Source organism: Cupressus sempervirens, chromosome 7 (genome assembly GCF_028749045.1).
Source record: "Cupressus sempervirens isolate cs-2001-9-10 chromosome 7, ASM2874904v1, whole genome shotgun sequence".
Classification (NCBI taxonomy): Eukaryota; Viridiplantae; Streptophyta; class Pinopsida; order Cupressales; family Cupressaceae; genus Cupressus; species Cupressus sempervirens.
Window position 1 is genome coordinate 794662001 of NC_143124.1, and position 25321 is coordinate 794687321.

Consider the following 25321-nt stretch of genomic DNA (forward strand, 5'->3'; position numbering starts at 1 on the left):
TAACAGGGTCACACCTAACAGTGTGTTTTGTAACCTTTAATAGGGTTGGCTCCTAACAAGGCTCACTTCATAAATCTTGGTGTCAAATGTGTTCATGCTATCTTCTTTTATGTGTTTTCAACTAGGTTAAAGTAAGGGTAATCACAGATAATATTTAAAGATTCACATAATCAGTACTTACCAATTTATAATATTTTATGTATGTTTACTGAGCATCAATAGTATTTAGTTTTCAGACTTTATTTTGTACTGACATCTAAGGGATTTGGGATTTATTTGAGTAGTAATTGATTCATCCCTCCCCTCTTAGTTACTCCTCTTATATTTTCAACAATTGGTATCAGAGCTTTTGGTGCTTGTAGAGAAGGTTTCAAGGACCTAAGCTAAAGATTAGGATGTCTTATAGAAAAGAGATTCCCAAGCTGAATAGTGTTAGAATCTGAAAAGATTAATAACCCAGAGAACTAGTGCAACGAGTAAATATCTAAACTATGAATGCAAATGATACAAAATCAATATAGCATCATAGAGTTAGTCTACAAGAGAGTAATGCAAATGCTGGAAGCAAAATAGCATTAGAAGGATGCAAAAACAAGAGATCCAAATACAAGCCAAGTAGCATGCTTATGTAGGCTAGGAAGAGGGAGGAGGTGGGAACACCAACCAATGAGGAGCAACCATCTATTGGACTAAAGATAGCAAGGTATCTTCCCAAGATAGCTAATGGATGCTCACATGTAGGAAGGTGACACCTCACAACCATTCACCTAATAAGACATGCTTTATTAAACCCTAAGCGAGATTATTAAAAGTGTAGTAAAAACCTAGCAAAATAGGAAAAATGAAAAACTACACTAACACCCCCCCATAAGCGAAGCTTGGGAGGAAGCTAACCTAGCAAAGCTATGAAAGCAGGAAAATGGGTCCCGGCAATAAGGCCTGATCAGGTACCCAATACAAAAAAAAGAACTAGATGAAGGAAACTAAGCCTCCAATCTAGGAAATGTCCCAAAGAGAGGAACAAAAAAGAGCATGAAGCATCTCCGAAGCATGAAGCTGCAAACACTGTCAAAAGAAACTGCTGGAACCCCCACTGAAATAGTGCATGACCAGGTAGAGAAGACAAAGTCTGAAGAGCTGATCAATCGAAGAGGTGACCTCCAAAGGTAGGAATGAATGAGTGTCTATATAGTAGATGAACCATCTCACTGAAATGCATAAGTGCCTAGCCACTGCATCCGCCTAGTACATAGGAACAAAAATTGAATACGTAGATCACTCAACCGAACCAAGGAAGCAAAAGAGCCAACAGGTGAACCCCCCCATAATGTTGAACAGGGAGAGGGGTGACATGAACACTGAAATGCAATGCCAAAAACATCTGCAAGAAGAAGAATTAGGAACACCAATAGTGCAATAGAAGTACAAGCACAGGATAAAGGGCGGTGTCACTGACACATTGCATGGGCTAATGTCATGGAAGAAAAATTCACTTGACAAAGGTGGATGAGCACAAAATGGCAAAACATCATGACCCCCCATGACACTTTATAATTGAGTGCGAGTACAAACAAACACAAGGTGTACAAGATCCTAGATATGCAAAAGCAAGCACTTTATCTCAATGCGTTTATAGAAAAAGGAATGCAACAGAATAGAAGCATATAATGCTCAGAAGTCAGAAAGAAGAGTGAGCCAAAAGAACAGAAGAAGAGATTCCAAGACTTGTAGAATCCAAGTAATCCGCCAAAGTGTGAAAGTGCAAAACTCGAAGGAGAAAGAACCTAGAGCAGAATCTGGATAAAAGACCTCTACAACTGAATAACTCATAGAACCAAATTTCCAACAATATCTGGTGAGCCCAAAAAAGAGTCTAAATGAGCGAGATATGGCTCCCGGAAGGCAAAATAGAACATCTGGCTTTGACTGTCAAAATAGGCAACCAGGCTATAGCAAAAATAAAAAAAACCTGTACCATCATCTCCATCTCAGAACCAGATTTCTGACGCATTTTTAGGATTGAAAAAATACGTCCATATGCTCAAGTTACGGAAGAACAATGAACAGGGCCTCCTCATGAAGAGCATATGCTAAAAGTGAAACTTGGGCATAATAATCAAAGAAACAAATAGCACCACTGTGATCTACTCGAAAAATTATACACTTTCAAAAAAAGAATCGCCTCGATACGAGGTCGTATGAGAAAGTTATGATCCTCTGAAGTTTCCAAAATGAGAACTGTGCATAGTCACGGCTGAGAATCTGCAATTTTTGAAGAATTCATGCATAAAAATTAAAAAAAAAACTCCACTAATGGATAGAGCACAAAAAAATAGCCAAGTTCATAACAAGAATCATCAAAATCGGAGTTCGTATGAGCAAGAATGAGACATTTGAAAACTGCGTTCAAATCTGCGACTGCCAACAGAGAGGGGTATGGCTGTAGCTTTGCATGCTCTATTCTTAAAAATATACATCTTGAATGCAAAATCTAAAAGATACCCAGATGGTTTTTCGGGGCTGCAAACAAAACTCAGAAAGCATTTTTCTTGCTGATGTACAAAAGATGTTGCTGTAGTGTAAATCAGACGCCTTTAACAGTAAAAAACAGCTCCAAAAATCAAAAAACAACCCCAACAACCAGAATATGACATGCAAATGCTGGATCAGCTTCCTAAGTCCATCAATGGCATGCTGGAACCTGCAAAACTGATTGAAAACTCCAAATATGCAAGTTGGTTGTCAGATTTGAGATTGAAACCCCAGAGAAAAACTGTTTTTGTCAAAACTTTTCTGATTCTCAGGATCATCCAAAGATGCAAGAGAAGAGCATACTTCGTTTTTCAAAAAATTACAATAAAGTTTATTTGCCCCCCCCCGAATCTCTCAAATAAGGAAACTAAAATCTACTCTTGCACATAGAAAAGCTCTGATACCATGTTAGAATCTGAAAAGATTAATAACCCAAAAAACTAGTGCAAAGAGTAAATATATAAACTATGAATGCAAATGATACAAAATCAAAATAGCATCATAGAGTTAGTCTCCAAGAGAGTAATGCAAATGCTGGAAGCAAAATAGCATTAAGAGGATGCAAAAACAAGAGATCCAAATACAAGCCAGGTAGCATGCTTATGTAGGCTAGGAAGAGGGAGGAGGTGGCAACACCAACCAATGAGGAGCAACCATCTATTGGACTAAAGATAGCAAGGTATCTTCCCAAGATAGCTAATGGATGCTCACATGTAGGAAGGTGACACCTCACAACCATTCACCTAATAAGACATGCTTTATTAACCTAAGCGAGATTATTAAAAGTGTAGTAAAAACCTAGCAAAATAGGAAAAATGAAAAACTACACTAATAAATAGAGACAAGTTTGCAGCATGACAAGGACTTATGAGGTTACATTTGGCTACTATCAGTGATTCAAAGTGCAAATATCTTGATACTGAATACAAGACTCCCACTAGAACATTATCAGTTGAAGATATTGCTGAAAAGAAGAATCATAACATCATGATGATTGGTATTGCATTTGCTCTTAGTTATGTTGAATTTGATGAAGTTAAAGATTGCAAAACAACTCATGAGATGTGGACCAAACTAAAAACCATATATGGAGGAGATGAAAATGTAAGAAGAGCTAAGGTTGAAAGTCTTAGAGATCACTTTGATCAGATGAAAATGAGAGAAGATGAGAATATTGCAAAATATGTGGAAAGAATCAAAGCAAGTGTAAGTGCAATCAAAGTATCTAGAGGAGACATTGAAGAGAAAATAGTTGTAAGCAAGGTACTTAAACTCTTCTTCCCATTTATGCCATTAGAGTATCTACTATTCAAGAGATGAGATGTGATACAAATAATAAAATATCTTCGAATGCTCTAGTTAAAAGATTGATAGCTTTTGAGTTAGATAACTTTGATAACTACATTCCTAATCCAAAGGTTATTGAGTCTACTTTTAAAGCTAAACTCTCACTCAAAGAAAAGGATAAGAGATCAAAGTCTAGTCAATTAGGAAGTAAAGAAGAAGAAATAGAAGAAAGTTCAGACATTGATCTTGAAATTTTTGAAGCCCTACTTGCAAGAAAACATTCCAAAGGGAGAGGAAAGCATAAAGGTAAAGTCTCGCTAATATGCTTTTCTTGTGAAGAAGTTGGTCACATTGCTGCAAGGTGTCCAAACAAAGAAATCAAAGATGAAAAGAAAAACAATGAGCACAAAGGCAAGAAGGATTCCAAGAACTACAAGAACTACAAGGACAAAGGTAATAAATCTTGTTTTATAGCTAAAGATTTTGATAACAGTGAAGATGAAATGGTATATTGTTGTAAAAGATGAATCTTATGATGAAGGAGATAAGATGACATTTATCTCTCTTGTTAGCAAAAATGATATATGGATTATTGACAGTGGCTATTCACATCATATGACTAGAGATGAAATGAAATTTGAGCACATAGAATATTATAATGGAGGTAGTGTGATATTGGAAACAATGAACCTTGTAACATAAAAGGAAAATGATGTATTTCATTGACTAAAAAACTTATATTTGATAGTGCTTATTGGGTTGAAGGACTATAGCATAATCTACTAAGTATGGCATAATTGAATAACATTGGATTCAAGGTAGAATTCATGAATGGATAGGCCAAACTACTAGATGGAAAAGGAAATCTGGTTGGATCTGGAAAGTAAACAAAAGGTAATCTATTTTATCTTGATCTTGGTAAATGTTCATGTTTTATTGCTCAAGTAGAAGAAAGCTGGTTATGACACAAAAGATTATGTCAAATAAACTTTGATAATTTGGTTAAGATAAGAAAACATAGAAGAGTAAGAGGTATTCCTAGTTTGAAGAAACCTGATATGGGATTATGCAAAAATTGCCAAATTGGTAAGATGGGGAAGACTAGTTTCAAAAGCAAAAACTATCAATCAGAAGAAGTCTTAGAAATTGTTCATACAGACTTATGTGGAGCTATTGGAATAGAGAGTTACAATAGAGAAAAGTTTTTCATTCTTTTTATTGATGAATATTCTAGAATGATGACTATAATGTATCTAAAAAAATTTTAGAAGCTTTTAAAAAGTTCAAATGGTATCTGACAAGAGTAAAAAAAGAAACTGGAAAAATATTGAAATGTTTAAGATCAGACAAAGGTGATGAATTCATTTCCAATGAATTCAATAATTTTTGCATTGAAAGAGGAATTAAAAGACAAGTATTAGCCCGTGGTACACCACAATAGAATGGTATAGCTGAAAGAAGTAACATATCTATCATGGATTGTGCAAGAACCTTGATAATAGAAAAGAATGTTGCTATCAAATATTGGAAGGAAGCTATTAGCACTGTAGTTCATACCTTTAACAAAGTACACTTGAAGAAAGACTCAAACAAAACTCCTTATCAACTATGAAAAAAGTGAAGAAGAAAGAAAAAAAGAGCTAGAGGATTACAATAGATTTGTTTACTATGAACTTGATACCCTACCAAACCTATCTGAAAGAAAGGAGGCTTCATCTCCCTAGTCCCCAAAATCTCCCTTAGTTACTAAGTCGCAGACAATACAACCCGAGTCTCAGTCTAAAGGACCCAAGTCACAATTAGAGACTACTAATCTAGTTCAAACTAAGTCTGATGGACCCGAGTTAGTGGGACTTGAGTTTGATACTAAAGTTCATGATGAAAATAGTGGAACTCATTCAAAACCCAAAGAACCTATGTTAGTAAGATATGTCAGAAGGCATCATGCACCTGATCAGATCATTGTAGACAAATCTGATGGAACAATGACAAGAAGTAAATTAAAAGGTACATGTTTACTTGTTGAATTTGAACCTAGAAATGTTAAAGATGCTCTAGATAATGAAAGTTGGGTTGAAGAAATGAATGAAGAGATAGAATAGATAGAAAATAACAAAACTTGGACTCTTTTTCCTAAATCTAAGGATAAAAATGTAATTTGCACAAAGTGGGTATTCAGAAATAAGCTGAATGAAGATGGAAAAGTTTTTAGAAACAAGGCAAAACTGGTATGTAAAGGTTATTCTGAAGAAGAAGGTATTGATTATGGTAAGGCTTTTGCTCCTATTGCAATATTAGAAGGTGTTAGAACTTTACTAGCATATGCAACACACATAGAATTTAAAGTATATCAAATGGATGTTAAATCTGCATTCTTAAATGGAATTTTTGATAGGAAGTCTACATTGAACAACTAGAAGGTTTTGTAGATCCTAACCAAAGAGATATGGTTTGCAAGTTACACAAAGCATTATATGGTCTCAAGCAAGCTCCTAGAGCTTGGTATGAAAGACTTCATAGTTACTTGGAACATATTGGCTTTCAAAGAATAAATGATAACAATAGTTTGTATATCAAAGAAGGACCAGACAAGAAGATTGTGTTGGCAGAAATATTAGTTGGTGATACTTTATTCATAGGAAATGATGACTTGTGCAAAGATTTTTTAGAAGAAATGAGTAAATAATTTGAGATGTCCATGTTTGGTGAGATAAAATTCTTTGTTGGATTGTAGATACAACAGAACAAAAATGGTATCTACATCACTCAATCTAAGTATATCAAGGAGATATTGAAGAAATTTGGAATGGGAGATTCAAGACTAGTTGGAACCCCTATCTCTAATGGATATAATCCTTACAAGAATGATGATTCCAAAGAAGCAGATTAGACCACGTATAGATCAATGATTGAAAAATTGCATTATGTAGTACATACAAGGCCTGATATTGCACTAGTAGTTGGTATGGTGGCAAGATTCTTAGCGAATCCTAGAGAAAATCACATGATGGAAATCAAGAGAATCATGAGATATCTGAAAGGTACTCAAGACTAAGGCTTATGGTACAAACTTGGAGGCAATTTGGACTTGAAGGTGTTTATTGATGTTGATTGGGTAGGAAGTCTTGATGACAGAAAAAGCACTAGTGGTGGAGCATTTTTTCTTGGTAAAAGACTAGTGTCTTGGATAAGCAAGAAACAAAATTGCATCTCTCAATCCACAATAGAGGCAAAATATGTGGTAGCAGCAATTAATTGTTCTAACATTGTTTGGTTCAAATAATTGTTGGAAGGAATGAAGATAGAGATCAAGGATCCAATAGTCATATACTTTGATAACACCAATGCAATCAATATATCAAAGAATCTAGTCATGCATACCAAAACAAAGCACATTCCTATAAAATATCACTTCTTAAGAGAGTTGGTGTAGAATAAAGAAGTCAAATTGGAATATGTAAATACAAAAGAATAGATTGCAGACATATTCACCAAGCCATTGCCTAAGGATGCATTTGTATATCTAAGAGGTAAGCTAGGGGTCATTCTCCTATCTGAAGCTCACTAAATAAAGTTTAGTGATGCATCAACAAGAGAAAGTTGAAGATCAATCAATTGGTGTAGAATTGACAAGGACATATTGCAAAAGAATCAGTACTTAAAGTACATTGATATTATTAGAGTTGTTGTCTTTGGCATCCGTTGTCAAAGAGGGAGAAGTTTATTGTCATATCTCATAAAAATTTTTGTCATTCCAAAGAAGGAGAAGTTTTTTGTAAGAGGGAGAAGTGGAGAAGTTTGCTATCATAGAAACTTTATGAACAATTATTTGTGAGGAAGAATGAACTTGGCAAAAGTTGTTATAGACAGAGGGAGAAACCAGTCAAAGAAAGAGCTCACATCGATAGAGGGAGTTCTCATGAATAAAACTAAGGATATGTTCCTTTATTCCTATTCTAAAATTTTATTTTGTTATGACATGTTGTGTTACCATCAATGCCAAAGAGGGAGATTGTTGGATACAATTGATTAACTATGTATTGTCTTTAATGTTACACAAATGTCATATCATTATCAATCAGTGTATGCCAAGCTCACTCAAGCAATAAAGATAGTTTTTCGAGTCTACTGAGCATTCCTGCATTTGCCTAGTTTAGAAGGCAGTATCTACTAAGTTCACTCGGGCATCAAAAGAAATTCTACAAAAGATGAGTGTTAACTGAGTTCACTCGATTAATGAAGAAAAGTTGGATGAAACTAGTGTTAACTGAGCTCATTCAATTGCCAAAGGATCTTTACAAGTATATAGTGTTAATCGAGCTTCTGTTGGTTAACACAAGAAATTATTTATGAGTTAGTGACTACCAAGCTGGGTTGGCTAACGAAAGATTTTCTTTTTTTTGCATATTGAGCTTAATTGATTTATCCATTGGTTCTAGCTGACCGAGGTGATGAATTTTAGTTCTTCTAAGTTATATATGAGTTGACTTGACAATATTAATGATATAAATATAAGGTCAAGTTGTGGATTCATAAAGAGTGTGAAAGTGTTATGAATGTATTGAAGATTTAATGATGAAGAGAGGAAACAAATTTAAAGGATAAGTAGAATATCCTTATGGCATAGTAAAGCTATATTCGATCAAGAAAGATCAAATACAAGCCAAAATAGAGATTTGTAATAAGAAAATCAGTTGCATTTACATTAGGTCATCTCATTGTTAGTCTCTAACCATTGCAGCAGTGATCTACATCTCTTAATAGAGTTGACTTAACAACTATTTGTAAATCCTCTAACAAGGTGGCAGCTCTATTGAATTGTCTTAAGACCTCTAACAAGGCCACTCCTAATAGGGTAATTAAATCCTTTAATAGGGTCACACCTAACAATATGTTTTGTAATCTTTAACAAGGTTGGCTCCTAACAGGGCTTACTTCAGAAGAGTGAAAAATAGTAACTAGTTACAATTGGTGGTTTTTCTCAAATTGGGTTTCTATGTTAAATCTTGGTGTCAAATGTGTTCATGCTATCTTCTTTTATGTATTTGCAACTAAGTTAAAGTAAGGTTAATCATAGATAACATTTAAATATTTTCATAATTAGTACTTACCGAATTACAACATTTTATTTATGTTTACCGAGCATCAACATTATTTAGTTTTCAGACTTTATTTTGTACTGACATCTAAGGGATCTGGGATTTATTTTAGTAGTAATTGATTCACCCCTCCCATCTCAGTTATTCCTCTTATATTTTCCACACTGGCATGGATACAAACTAAGTCAAACTAAGGGCCTTCATTACAAACCCTTGCACTTCATGAATAGAGAGCTATGAGTCGCCATTTGAGATCTCATTCTTGAACAATCTTGGATATAATGACTCAAAGAAGTGTGTCAACATTTTAGCACACATTTTTTGGTACCCACCATGGGGGAACCCACCTTTACATGTTGATTTTGGCTATTTTTGGAGCTAACCCCCTTGTGCAAATTTCTTTGGAGATGAAAAACCCTAGATCTTAAAAATCTAATCATATTTCCCAAATGGCTTGGTATTTTGATCTGATTTTTTTTTGTAAGTTGGAGAAATATTAGAGAAGCTTCGGTTAAAATTCAATTTTTTTTTAGCTAATTTGTGGTTTTTAAAAAATTTTCTTGGTTTTTCATGAAATATAATTTTTAGGTGCAAATTAATAATTTTTTTAGAAAGTATACATTTTTGGAAAGGTCTTTGAATTCTAAATAGAGCCATTTCTTTGTGTTTTAATGTTAGAGCTCATATGAGAGATCAAATACTTGATTTACAAAAATTGGTCTATTTTGAAAAAAATGAGTCCATTGGGCACAAATGAAAATATTTTTCTAAAATTCTAATTTTTTTGGAAAGTTTTTTTTTAAAAAAAATGGTTTTCTTATTTGTATTTAAGATTTGGTTTGAATTCATGACATATAGGTCATATCTTGTTGACTAGATCAAAAAATTTAAAAAAGTATACCTTATGAAAACTATTTGTGGTGATCTTGAGAGAGTGGGCTTCATTCACTTGCCTTACATGTGAAGCTCTTCTTGACAATAGATCCCCTTGTAGGTAGAGAAGGATTTGATATTATTTCATTGTCTCGCTTGGTTTGTCTCGACATTTGTTAGTAGTTTCTCTCTTGATATTGGTAGTGATTGTTGTTATATTTCCAAACCTCAGTGAAGCAATTTCAAATTAGCTTGTCAATGAATATGTTTGCTATGTTTGGGTGAGGTGAAGAGGCTAGCAGAGTATGCTCTGTTCCCTTTTGGGCACGCTGAAAACTTGGAACTGTTGAATCCATACTAAGTCCCCATGTGGTCCAATTTCCTAAGTCTTCCTTGATTAGAGAGGGTTAACCGTAGTGGACACTCCCTTTAATGGATAAACCACATGGATGGAACCTCAAGCAGTAGTAGCCACTTTTGTCATTGTAGCAACACCTGCTATATAAATGTCTTTGTGAAAGAAATCTCCATGGGTGTAGTCTTTTGTTGGGCTGTCAGAATTCCTCAGCATCTCTGCTTGATTAAATTCTCAGAATGTGTCAAAACCCTACTGTGCTGGGATTGAATTTTACCTACTTGAGATTGCAAGAGTTGTAGAGTTGACCATTACTAAGAACCATAGTGCAACCCATTTTTTCATTTCTAGGACTATGTGCCTGATTGGAAAACATTTTGAGAACATACACAATAGTGTTTCTAGGGATTAGATTCATACTACGTCACTATTCTTGTTCATGTGCAAGGTTGCTTTGCCCCTTGCTCATTGTGATTGCTATCTTGCGTGCCTAATTTATGTTAAAAATCTAGTGATGCATCTAGTTGGTCAATTAAAACAAACAAGAAAATTGAGTTCCCAAGTTGAAACCTTTCTTCATTTATTATTCTGTCATTTCCAGACCTCCTTCGTTGATCTAGGTCAGATTAGGTCACTTACCCTACTATTAGAAGCTTTTTTGCACCTTGGATTGTTGTGTCTTGAACTTTTGAATTAGTAATCTTTGATTTTACGAGTGACCTTGCTTGGAGGTGGTGAGTTAGAAACTATCCTTGTTGAGAAGATAAACCTTTGGATTCTTTGATAACATTCTTGGAGAGTCTTAGTAATCTCTTATCCATTCACTTCCATTCAAATTTAATTTCAATTAATTATAATCTGGGTAACTCATCCTTCTGATCCATATGTGCTAGGGTATTCACCCAAAGTAGTGGGCACCTATGTGGTAGTGTTGGTTTATGACTATTGCAAAAATTCTATATTATCATCTCTCTTTTGGACAAATGAGTGCTTTTACTATCCTAGTTTGGTACTAACATTTCTTAGGGTTGTCCTATCAACTAGTACATTTTCTTTCATGTCAGTTACAACAAGATATCAAGTAGATCAAGGAAAGTGACCTCAAGTAGTCTTTAACCAATTACCATTAGTTCAAACTCGCCAAAGATAAGTAAGAGGAAAAACCTCACCACTTAGAGATATGTGCAAAAAAAAGAATCTTTACTTGATTTATTTGATTTATTTTCTTTTTTCATCAAAAAAAGAGCTTTAAGTGGGGATTTATTTATTTAATTAAAAGAGAGATTTTCTTTTAATTAAATAAGATAAGATTATTTAATTAAAAGGGAGATTTTACTTAAATAAGATAAAACTATCTAATTAAAATATAGATTTTCTTTTAATTAAATAACATTATTTTATTTATTTAAAAAAATATTTTCTTTTAATTAAATAAGATAAGATTATTTAATAAAAAGAACATTTTAATTAAATAAGATAAAACTATTTAATTAAAATAGAGATTTTCTTTTAATTAAATAAGATTATTTTATTTATTTAAAAGGATGTTTTCTTTTAATAAATAAGATAAGATTTTTATTTTATTTTAAGAGGGGTAAACACTTTGACCTGGAGCTATGAACCAGTAAGGTCACAAATAAGGGACCTCATCCCCATTAGATTTGAACTTTGATGGCAAGGATAACAACTCAACAACTTAACCATCACAACATGCCATTATTGGCATAAGATAAGATTATTTAATAAAAAGAAAGATTTTTATTAAATAAGATAAAACTATTTTAATTAAAAGATAGATTTTCTTTTAATTAAATAAGATTTTTTTATTTATTTAAAATGATGTTTTCTTTTAATTAAGTAAGATTATTGATGAAATGATCAAACCTTAGGAAATATTGAAATAATTAAATTAACTGCATTTTGATCAAGGAAAATGATTTGAATTGATTCAATAAAATATTGTGATGCATTGATTCATGAAATTGATAAATTGATTCTCGAAATCGATAAATTGAAGAATTGGGGCCCATAGTCTAGGAGACCATTTTAGGGTGCACATATTTGCCCCTCTTTGATTAATGTGTGATCATTTCAGGAATACATGTTGTCAAAGAATATAGTTGAAGTGTGAGGTCGATTTGGGATCACACAACAACACAGATGTGTGTTCAACTTAGGAACACATCAGAACAAATAATAAATGTTTTTATAATAATTTTGTCTTGACAAAGACAAGGCTATCCCAAGTGGAGCAAAGATTGATAAAGCTGAATCAAGGATTGAAGTTTAATAGGTACTGAATGTATGCACCCTAAATTGGTCGCCTAAACTATGGGCTCCAATTCTTCAATTTCTTGAATCAATTTATCAATTTTTTGAATCAATGTATCACAATATTTTATTGAATCAATTCAAATCATTTTTCTTGATCAAATTGTAATAATTTAATAATTGCAATATTTCCTAAGGTTTGATCATTTCATCAATAATCTTATTTAATTAAAAGAAAACATCCTTTTAAATATATAAAATAATATTATTTAATTAAAAGAAAATATCTCTTTTAATTAAATAGTTTTATCTTAATTAATTAAAATCTTTCTTTTTATTAAATAATCTTATCTTAACTATGGAATTGGATCCAAATATGGACTCTTGGGATTGGGATGGCGAGCGCAGGGGCTAGGGCCTACGTGCCCTAGGCTTGGTGTTGGGCAGCCCATGGTGGTGGAGAACGTGCAGTGTTTGGTTCGTAGGGGTGGATTGAGCAGGCTACGTCATGACAGGGTTGAGGGGTGGGGGTCTATGTGCTCGGGCAGCGGTGAGGCCGGTAGGGGCGGGCCTGTGTCTGCTACTTCTTTGATCTGAGGTAGCCGGTGTGAGGCCACTAGTAGGGGGTGGGTTCTTGTTGCTCTCTTATTTGATTAGTGATTGGATTTTGGTCTCTACTCATGGGGCAACTGGAGGTCCCATCTCAGATTTTATCTGAGGATTTGGTGATGGCTGAGACCTCTCTTTTGTTACGGGGAGGGGTTGAAGGCAAGGCTATCAATATTTTGTCTGGGATGCATGCATCATCATCGAAGGATTTTGTTCGTATCAAGAAGAAGAATGAATGTTTGGAGTGATCTGATGATCGATCAGTGTTAATTATTCAACCAGAACAGATTTTAGAGGATGTGGAGTATTGGGGCAAGCATGTGCTCATATGTAAGTTTTTGGGTCTTCGGCTTTCTCTTCCTATGTTGGAATCGTGGGTGCATCGGATATGGAACCCGAAAGGGGATATGGAAATTCTTTTGGTGGCCAACAACTATTTTTTGGTTATTTTCTCAAGTATGTCAGACAGGAACAAGGTCTTTGAGGGAGGTCCATATTTCTTTAACTAGGTTGGGCTTTTCCTCAAACCCTGGTACATTGTATTTAACTCGGCTGAGGAGATCTCGTCTCGAGTCCCTCTGTGGGTAGGGCTTCCTCGATTGCCTCTAGAATTTTGGAGAGAGGACATCCTGCATTCAATATCGCTTCTACCGGGGAAATCGATTGGGTCGGCCACACTAACCCAAGACTGCAAGGTAATTTCATATGCTCAAATTTGTGTGGAAGTTGATCTGAATAATCCACTACCTGATTCTATGGAAATTTGTATGGGCACTTCTTCATGGGTTCAACAATTGGACTACGAGACTTTACCCTTCAGATGCAACATTTGTCATGAATATGGGCACCTACAGTGCAAATGCCCCCGAAATAAGATTTCTCAATCATCTATGGCCGCTGCATCGACTCCTAAGGAAGACAAGGGTAAGGCCCAGATGCCAAATGGTCCTTTTACAGATAAGGAGGGTGTTATCCCAGTAAAGCCACGTAATAAAGGAAAGGGGCTGAAGAGAACTTGGATAGATAGACAAAATGATGGTACTTTTAACAGGTTTAATGTTCTAGAGAACTTGGTACAGGAGGAAGGAATCCCTATTGAAATACCCTCGGGTGATGGGTCCTTTTCTACACCCTAGCTCTAGGTGGAAAGGATTTTGGTCTGGGTTTCTGAGAAAGAACAAGGCCAGCTAGTTGGATTAGATGGAGTGGTTCAGGAGATTAGTTGTGATATTCCTGGAGGGTCGTATCCTGGTGACGCTCCATGTATCATAGCTGCAAATCTTCCTAGCAAGAAAGGGTTGCCTGATAATACAAAAGGCTCTAAAGCTGCTTCTACTTTAGGTTTACAACAAAAGCCTTTTAAAAAGGGGACCTCAGAGAAGTCTGCTAAGAGTGGAAGGAAGATGGATCAGGAGAAGGTTAAGATGATGGGCGAGACTTTGGTTGAGGCTGGGTTAGTGATGCCCATTGACTCCCACTTCTCACAGTCTTCTAAATGATTATTCTATCTTGGAATGTGAGGGGGTTGAGCAGCATCCCTAGACAAAAGGCTATTCGTAGATTGATAGAGTCTCATTCTCCAGATGTTATTTTCATTTAGGAAACTAAGCTTTCAATTGATGAATTGGATAACTGTGGACCAAAGATTTGGCCCCATGGTTGCTGGCAGGGAGTAAGTGCTCATGGGAGCTCGGGGGGTCTCGCTTGTCTCTGGAATCCTAAGAAGGTGACTCCTTTTTGGTGGATTGCGAGTAGGTCTTCCATCTCCTTTTTGGCTTCTCATTTTAAGACAGGTGAAAGGTACTTATTCTCTAATATTTATGCTACTACTGATTTGATAGATAAATCTCATATGTGGTCTCATATTATGTTTGTCTGTTCTCTGGATCCCTTTCTTCCCTAGATTGTGGCTAGAGATTTTAATGCTGTTACTAGTCTAGAGGAGAAGAGGGGCAAGATTTCTTGACTTGGTCCTTCTTCTAGTATGCTTAGAGATAATATTGGTTCTTTGAATCTTATTGATGTTAAACCCAACTCTGGTATATTCACTTGGAACAACAGAAGGAGTGGGACAGAGGCTATTTCAGAAAGGCTCGATAGGTTCCTGGTATCCTGCTATTGGAAGCATAGTAGATGGTCTACCAGTTCAAAAATTCTTGATTGGAGAGGCTCTGATCACTGGCCTATTAGGCTCTCTGTCACCCCTTTCAAGAACTCCAAGAATCCCTCTTTCAAGTTTCAGCTGATGTGGTTGAGGGATCATTCCCTGCAGAATCTTATGTTAACCTGGTGGTATGAGGGTAGGCCTCCACATGGAACTTCCATGTACACCTTTGAGAAGAGACTTCAACATGTAAAGCTCAGGCTAAAGCAGTGGAATAAATAGTGCTTTGGAAACCTACAAGAGCATTTGAGTGATGCTCAAGCTAGGTTGGATAGTGTCACTCGCTAGATCAGGGACCTAGGCATGACTCTAGATTTGATGTCCAAAGAATCCTCAGCTCTGAAGGAAGTTGAAGAATGGGAGCTTCGGGAGGAAATATTTTGGAAGCAAAAGTCTCGATTGGACTGGTTGTAGGAGGGAGATAGAAACACTGCTTTCTTCCACAACACTATTAAAGATCACAGGTTTGGGAATCCTATCACTTCTCTTGTGTCTACTTCTGGAGATCAGCTATGTTCCAAGGAGGTGATTGCTTTAGACGCCATCAGATACTTCTCTCAACTCTTCTCTAAGGAAGATCCTGCTTCTTTGGAGGAGACTAGGGCTATCTTACATTGTATTCCTCATCTTGTTTCCAGCAGTATAAATAGAGATCTATTAAAACCTATTATGGTTGAGGAACTGGAGAAAGTGATTTTTGATATGCCAAAAGGTAAAGCCTCGAGCCCAGATGGGTTTCCCATTGAATTTTTCCAAGAGTTTTGGGAGATTATTAAATTTGATCTTTTAGATGTTGTCCAAGAGTCATATCAAAATAAACAAATGCTTAAGTCTATGAATGCTACTTTTTTGGCTCTCATTCCCAAGATTGATGGGGCTAATAGGTTGGATCAATTCAAACCCATTACTCTATGTAATGTCACGTACAAAATCATTACAAAATTAATTGCTGAGAGGCTTAAGCCTTTTCTTGCCACTCTGATTTCTGAGGAACAGGGAGGTTTTGTTAGTGGGAGATAGATTCTTGATGGGGTGGTTATTGCTTCAGAAGCTATTCACTCTATGGCCATGTCCAAGGAAAAGGCTATGTTTATTAAGCTAGACTTAGCTAAAGTATATGATCGAGTTAGTTGGGATTTTCTAGGTTGTGTGCTTCTAGCTTTTGGATTTACTATGGATTGGGTGGATTGGGTTCTCAGCTGTGTGTCTTCCCCATCCTTTTCTATTCTTATCAATGGAGAATCTACTGACCTATTCTCGGCTTCTCGAGGACTTCGTCAGGGGGATCCTATCTCTCCATATCTAGTTATCATTATGGCAGAGGGCTTGGGCAGATTTATAAAATCTCAAGCAGATCTGGGACTTATTCAAGGGTGGAAGTGGTGCAATGATATTCCAGCTTATACGCACCTTCAATTTGTGGATGATACTAGACTGATGGGCTTGGCTACTGCTAATGAGGCAAGAAACTTCAGAAAGATTTTGGATACTTATTTGAAAGATTCTGGACAAAAAATTAATGAAGGTAAATCTTCTATTTATTTCTTTAATACTCCTCAATCGATTCATCAGGATTGCTAGAATTCTCAAGTTTCAAGTTGGATCCCTCCCTTTGATCTATCTCAGAGTTCCTTTAGCTTTGGGGACTCAATGAAAAGAATATTGGCAAGGTCTTGTTGACAAATTTTGTAGCAGAGTGAGTCACTAGACTCATAGGCGGCTCTCATTTACTGGGAGGGTTACCCTGCTCAAGACTATGATTCAGGCTCTTCCTATTTACAGGTGTTTAGTGCAAACACCTCCCGTGGGAGTTTTGAAAGATTTTGATGCTTTGTCACGACAATTCCTTTGGTCAGGCAATCTCCAATCCTCTAAATGGAGCTTAGTCAACTAGGACACTTTTTGTTTGCCTAAGTTTTCTTGGGGTCTAGGCCTTAAATGTATGGCTCTCGGTGTCAAAGCTCTTATTGTAAAGTTATACTGGAGATGGTGCAAGAATCAAGATCGAGATTGGGCCAAGATTCTAACCCATAAGTATTTCCCAAGAGTGGAGGTCCAGGATATTCCTAGACTTGAGCTTGATGGTAAGGGGTCCTTTATTTGGGACACCCTTAAAAGGGGTGCTCGTCTTATCAAGGATGGCCTTTTCTGGATCTGTAATGAGGGGTCAAGTGTGTTATTCTGGTAGGACTCTTAGGATGGCCACCCTCCTATTCTCTCCAGTTTTCCCCACCTTTTGCCTATGTTTTAGGTTTTTTCTTCTGTAGGTTGGACCATGGTAGCTCACTTCAAGACTGTTTGGAGGTGTAGATTGATGGAGGTGACTAGTTGGAAGGATCCACAGATTTGGCCCATAGGGGGCTCCTCAGAGATTCAGGCTGAACTGGTGCATCTTCTCTCTACTAGGCTTTGCAACTCTTCTAAAGAAAAAGACATCCTGGCTTGGGGTCCTTGCCCAAAAGGTAAGTTCAGTGTGGCCCAGGGATATGCTTGGATGGATAGCCAATGTAATGTAATTTAGGAGGTTCCCTGGTGGATGAAGGTCTGGAATAAATTTTCTTGGCCGAAATGTAATTTTTTCTATGGTTGGTTGTGCAAAATAAGTGTCTTACTTGGGATAATCTCCAGCAAAGAGGGTTTCAGGGACCCTCTTTCTGTCCCCTATGTATCTTGGATGGGGAAGATGTTTCTCATGTTTTCTTCTTATGTCCTCTCTCTAGAGAGATCTGGCATAAGTGGTGGGAGGTGTGGTGCCATAGCTGTATTCATGCCGAATCTCTTATTGAATTTTGGGACAGCCTTGGCAGACCCCCTACAAAAACTTCATTCCTTTAGGTGGCTTGGGCTATTGGACCTTCTTTCATTCTGTAGAATCTTTGGTTGGAACGTAACTACCAGATCTTCTGTAATTCCAGCTTGGGAGCCACTAAACTATGTCAATTGATCCTAACCAGGCTTCAAGAGACTATCTCTGCTAAATGTGATATGTCAGAGCCGGTGGATCCTAGTGATTCTCGTATTGTCAAGAATTTAGGATTAGTGGATAAAGGATTTGGAACTAGTAGCAGTAAGAGATCTCAGCCATGAAAGAGGAAGGTTTGTAGAGTGGGGAGATGGAGTCCTCCTCCTGATGCAGTCCTAAAGATTAACACTGATGGCTCCTCCCATGGGAATCCTGGACTGGCTAGAGTGGGGGGGATTGGGAGAGATGTAGATGGCAATGTTATTTTCATATTCTCTATTCACAAAGGAATTCACTCCAATAATGTGATGGAGGCTTTGGCCATTAAAGTGGCTATGGAGCGAGCTTGTTCTCTTGGTTGGAGGAGAATGGCATGTGAGTTTGACTCTCAGATTGTTGTGGATATGATAAATAACGGAGAGTGGATGAATCTAGCTGGCAAATTGCCTCTATTGTTAGAGAGATTCTCCACTTGAGTAGCTTTGTGGATGGGATCTCTTTCTATCATATTCCTAGGGAATGGAATGGAGTGGCTGATGTCTTGAAAATATGGGCATCAGAGAAGGGTGCTAGTTGGGATATTTCTGTTAGGGATGATCTTCCTGCTGATCTTGGTGGAACTTTCGAGCAATTAGTGGAAAAGGAAAAAATGTAATTGGTTTTGGGTTGGTGTTTTGGTTGGTTGGGCCTGAGGCCTTCTGTAATCTGTTTTATTTGAATAAATTTTTACCCCTTTTCTCGAAAAAAAAAAAAAAAAATCTTATCTTATTTAATTAAAAGAAAACATCGTTTTAAATAAATAAAATAATCTTATTTAATTAAAAGAAAATCTCTCTTTTAATTAAATAGTTTTATTTTATTTAATTAAAATCTTTCTTTTTATTAAATAATCTTATCTTATTTAATTGAATGAAAACATCCTTTTAAATAAATAAAATAATCTTATTTAATTAAAAGAAATTTTTTGATCTTAATTTGGTAGATCGAGGTTTGCCTCTTTGCTCCTTTTTGTACTATGCTTTTTGATCAATCAACATACAATTCAAAAATAAAATAAAACCCCTCTTTTAATTAAATAAGTAAATCCCACTTAAAACTCTCTTTTTGATGAAAAAAGGAAATAAATCAAATAAATCAAGTAAAGATTCCTTTTTTTTTGCACATATCTCTAAGTAGTGAGCTCTTTCCTCTTACTTGTCTTTTTAGGGATTTATCCCACATTTCTCTTGAGGATGCATTCCTCTCCATAGTTTCCTTTATAAAGAGCCCTCTCCTTCTCATTTGAATAGATGTTAGTTGCTATAGTATTGTTATGTTGTAGGTTTGGAGAGCAATTTTGGAGAAGAAGTTTGAGCCTTAGAGTTTGGACATTTGAGCTTCATTACAACTTTTCTCTTCTTGTCTTCTTCTCTCATGCATCCATGGCTTCCATCATCATGATTCATCCTTGCATTTTCATATTAGCTTAGAGTTGTATTTGCTTCATAGATTAATCTTGCATTGTTATTTCCTTTCATAGATTAGATTTCATTTCTTGCATTGCTTTGCATTGTTATAATTTAGATTAACTTGCATCTCCATTTGCATACATATTTAGATCTTTGAATCTCTTGTTTTATGGTGTACTTGCATAGGCAAAAACTAGGTCAAACTAAGGGCCTCCATTACAAACCCTTGCACTCTATGAATAGAGAGCTATGAGTCACCATTTGAGATCTCATTCTTGAGGAATCTTGGATATAATGACTCATAGAAGTGTGTTAACATTTTAGTACATCTAACCTATAGACCTAGATAATCCTAAGATCACTCTTACAACTACACTTAGAAGAACATAGAAAGGGCCATAGATGGATTCATTTTTGGACGTATGTCAACAACGACATCACAATTTTGAGGAGAGAGGAGTGCAAATAATACAAGGAAATTTGAACCTATTGCACAACATCTAGATTAATGCCAACAAGTTAGTTTCCATTATGAACCAAGATTTTGGGCTAATGGATGAGGTGTGTACCTAGAATAATGATTTATAGGCACTTAGATCTATTAAAGGGTAGAGGTACTAGATGCTAATGGAGATATACTCAATAGAGGAGCTAGAAAAATTAGATGATTCGATAGAAAATATATCATTGAGAAATAAGGTCATGCAGGGATTGCATGAAGGAATCCAACATATAAAGAATAAAGCTCAAGAGCAATTTTTGGAAGCAGATAAGTACTAAAATGCCACTAGCCTTGAGATTTTTGAAGAGGAGTCCAAGACCAAGATTTTCTTAGTGTAAACAATAGTTCAAAAATTTAGAGATATACTTGAAAATTCTTGATCAAAAGATGATGTACAACAAGCATTCAAAAGTGAAGAAGCATTGTTGGAACTAGACACCAAGCTTGAGGATTTTGCAGATATAGGAACAAAAGTAAGAAACTACTGGCAAGTAGTTAAGAATAAGTATGATTCATTAGATTTACTAGAGGCTATTGAAGTTATGGAAATAATAGAGAAGTTCAAAGGAAAACATCTAGACATCATTTTGGTATAAAGGGGAAGAAAACCCAAATGCAAGATTTTTTTGATTTTTGGTTCCTATCACCAAGTTGTGTAGGTGTTAGGATTAAACCATGGATAGAAATAACAATTACGTGCAAATATAAAAAATATAAGAAAATAATAGATTAGGCAAAAAAGAACACAAGACACCAAGATTTAACATGGTTCACTCAATCCCTAGGCTATGTCCACAAAACAACAAGTTCGATATTATTATTATCCAATGATTACAACTTGATTACAATCCATAATCCCTTACAGCTCAATACCACTGCAAGAACCAATTTTTGTATCACAACAATAATGAAACAATCCCTAACCCTAAGCCCTTTTATACAAGTATTTTTACCATTTTAGGGTTATAATTAATAATTATATGTTGGCCCAAAGTCTTGATAAAATAGGGCCCAAAAAAATAATTTCGCCAAGGAATTATGAGTATGTACAGTACTTCCTTGATCAGTCACCACAAATCTAGCAATCTCCCACTTGGGGACTGATCAAGCTCCACACTAAACAATAATCTCCCACTTTAAGACTGATCTTGTAGCTATGTTGCTATGCCATGAGGCTCCCACTGGATCAAACAACCCTGGACTCTACTATTTTTGTATTCATGTTCAGTCTAGAAGACCAATTGAAGCTAAAGAGGAGTTCAAATTCTCCCTAGTTACTACTTTTGTAAACATATCTACTGGATTGTCATCTGTATGTATCTTGTCCAACTTTAACTCTCCATCATCTAAAACTGACCGAATGAAATGGTATCACAACTATATGTGTTTAGTCTTTAAATGCAGAGCAAAATTCTTCACAAGATGAATGACACTTTGGCTATCTATGAACAAATATTTATCCCTTTGAGGATGTCCTAATTCTGCCAAGAAGAACTAAAGCCATATCATCTCCTTGGCTACCTCTATAGTGGATAAAACATTAACCTTTTGTAACCTAGAAACCCAACTCATGACTGCCCCACCAACAATAAATACATAACTCATAGTACTCCACCTAGTATCAATATCCCCTACCAAATCTGAGTCAAGATAGCCTTGTAAGTCAATAGTAGAGCCCCCAAAGTGTAAACACTTATTGGATGTTCCTCTCAAATATATGAGAATCCATTTGACTGCATTCCAATGCTCAATTCCTAGATGAGTTATATACCTACTATGATTCCCACTGCATGTGCAATTTCTCAAAGGTGCACTGACAATTTGAAGAAGGAGCAGTGTGTTGATAGTTAATAGTTTCTCTTTTAGAGCATTCCATGTATCAGAAATGCATTTTGACAATAGTTAAACTCCCAAAAACACCTAGAGAAGGTCGAGCTTCCATTTTCAGAGTTCCTAGAGACTCCTAGATCATCTCATGGCTTCTATATTCTTATCTTCTCATTGTTTTATTCCTTTAATTCATGTAAAGGCTTATTGATGCAAAGCAACGATAGCGGAAGAGTGCTTAGGACAAATTTGTCCTTTGAAGTCTTCTAAAGGTTATGACAACCTTTAATTTGATAACCCAATTGTTGGGTATCCACCAAATTCACGGATCCACCAATCACTGTTGAACTGTACACAAAAGTTTCCAACTTGCGGCCCGTTATGCACTTTATGCCATACACTAGACAAAAAGACTATTACTTAAAAGTTTCGGGCGCAGATTTACTAATGCCACAGTATCCACAACAATTCGCCACGCAGTTAGGCTGAGTGCCAATTGCAAACCGTCTGCAGTTTGCTACCCTTCACGGGTTTTGAGGATCAAATCGAGACCGTTGTTACTGTGGCGCCGATCCACACTTCTGGACCATGAAGGCCGACCAACATCATCATGCGTGGGCTGTATTACGTAGTTTGAATGCACAGATGGTTATGTGCAATCAGTACATCAACAAACGCCCGGTTCCCTGTGAACCTCTGCTACATACTAACATTGCAATAACAGGAAAATACATGGCTCCACCAGAGGATATCAGTTTCCCATGGTGGAGAATGAAATAGAACTTATTCCCCAAAATAAAATGACTAAGACACCCGAAAAATGCAACTTTCGCAACACAAAATAACTTCCAGAATAACTCAACACCCGAATTATAGTCTCCACTGAACGGTCATTGAACAAATGGTCAAAATTCGATTAACAGGAAAACAGAGGCGTATCTTATTGATTTCAAAAACAAAATTATAGAGTCTCTTCTACTTCCCATCTCTGGGTTAAGTAGGAAATGTTCCCAGCGGTTACAATCCAGTTTATAACCAACAAGCCGCTTGGGAACGTTTTGAGTTTACTTGTAAAAGTTGTTTAACAACTTCTACAATCATAGACTAAAATAGCCAAACTCGGTCGTAAACCAAATTTGGATGATCCAAGATGGATCTTATTACAAGAAAAGTAAAAGTGAAATGCTAAAGATAAGCTTTAGGACAACCTAATGACCTTCAGCAAACCGAGGGCTTATAAACGCCAATTCTGGGGCTGGGTCTTACAAATGGTGTCCCTTAATTTATTTAAATCTGAAGCCTAACTAGGGTGCTCCTGCACCACTTATGCACCCATTAATTAATATAAAAAAGGGTGAATACATACTTAGCACCATTTAGAGTATTAGTTTTTATATAATTAGCTTTGTTTTATTAGTTTTTAGCATAAGTTTACATCTAAAAAATCTCACTCCTAACGCAAAGAGAGGAAATGATTTCTTTTAAATACATGGATGTAACATGTACTCTAGGCTATTATTTTGATGTGATAATATATGCTATTGGTGCTCTCATTATAAGTGTAGTTATTCTTGCCGAAGTGTGTTATTTTTGTGAATGCATGTTCATGAATAATAATGGAGCCAATGGTTTTATTGTGTTGTTATGATTGTGTGATCTTTTAGTTCTGGTGTTTTCCTTGTGTTAATAAATTTTTCTATTGTGAGGAATTGGAGAAAGGATCATCTTTGTTCTTGCATAGCATTTTGTCTCGTGTCAGTGCACTTTTAGCAACCTCGCAATTTGATGAAACATGAAATATCTTTCGGTTATTATTGAAGTTCCCATCAATGATTGCATCAATGGAGTTGAGGAAGCATTGCTCTTAATTTCATTGGTTTCCTACCATATCCTTTTGATGAGTTAATTTGTAGATGTGTTTTTACATTGGCTTATGTCTATTAAGAATTTCCCTTTCAACAATTTTCTTAAAATCCCTTGTTACTCTATCTTTGTTATTTTATTTTCAAAAACTTGGTTAAAGTAGGAGTTCAATAGTTGCATTGATAACTTGAGTTCATCATAAATTGGAAAATACATAAATATATCTCTTTGTGGTTACATTGCAACAATAGGTGTGCAGATTGGTTGAACCAACAAAGGTCTCCTCGTGAACATACACATTTATCTTCAATTAAGTTACCCAATAGGTTGAAAAATAGTGATTGGATTTTCAAGAGAGAGATTGGAAAGCATATTTGTCATTCAACATTGTGCAAAATGATAGCTCAATAGTGCCAATCTCTTCTAGACTTGTGCATAGTGCTATGCAAAATCTTTAGTAGTGTCTTATTTGAAGCTTCAACTTGACCACTCCCTTGGGGATAGTATATGAAGAACCGATGTTATTTTTTAAATCTCAAACCTCTTACAAAGTTGTCGAAGATCCTTGTTATTAAATTTACCCCATTTTCAGTGACAATGGAGGAGGGAATGTCATAGCGACAGATGATGTGGTTCAAGATAAACAAAACAACATGCTTTTTTGTAGCAATAGAAAGTGGCACAACTTTAACCCATTTTGCAAAATAATATGTAGTCCTAATGATGAACTTGTGTCCACCTGATGAACTAGGGTGTATCTTTCCAACAAGTCAAAATCCCATTGATAGAAATGCCAATGTGTAATAGAAGGAATCAATTCACATCTAGGAGCATGAATCAAGTTACCTTATAGCTGACATTTCAAATAAAAACTTGGCACAACACATGATATATGCTTGTATGGTGGGCCAACAATAGCCAAACCTAATTAGTTTATGAAGAAGTATGAGGCCATTAGAGTGGGATCCACAAATGTCATCATGAAATTTAGATAATGCTCTTTTAGACTTGTCCATCTCTAAACACCTAAGAAACATTCCATCTAGACCCTTCCTATACAAGTCACCAGAGTCGAGGGAGTAGCGGGAGGCATTATAGATAAGTTGACATTTTTCATTACAGGTAAGGTTTTTAGGGATGATCTGATTTCAAAGGTAGAAACAAATGGTAGAGTAATGAGATGAGTCATGACCAACAACCGTACAAATGACTCAATTATTGGGGGAATCATAAGTGGAATAAGAAAGTTCTTCCACTAGGAACCCAAAGTGTGATTCATGTTCTTGTAGTTGTAAGATAGATGCCAAAGTAGCATAGTATTTCCAGCTTTATTCTCAACCTTAGGAACTTAGTAGAATTTGATAAAGGTGAAGTAGTTCCTTAGGGAATTAACCAATTTCTTGTACGGTATCATCTTGTCATTCTTAGTCTGACAATCATTGTTAACTCAATTTACAACAAGCTAAGAATCCTCATAAATGCGCAATTATGTTATCCTCCACTCGATAGCTAGCTTGATTTCATTAGTG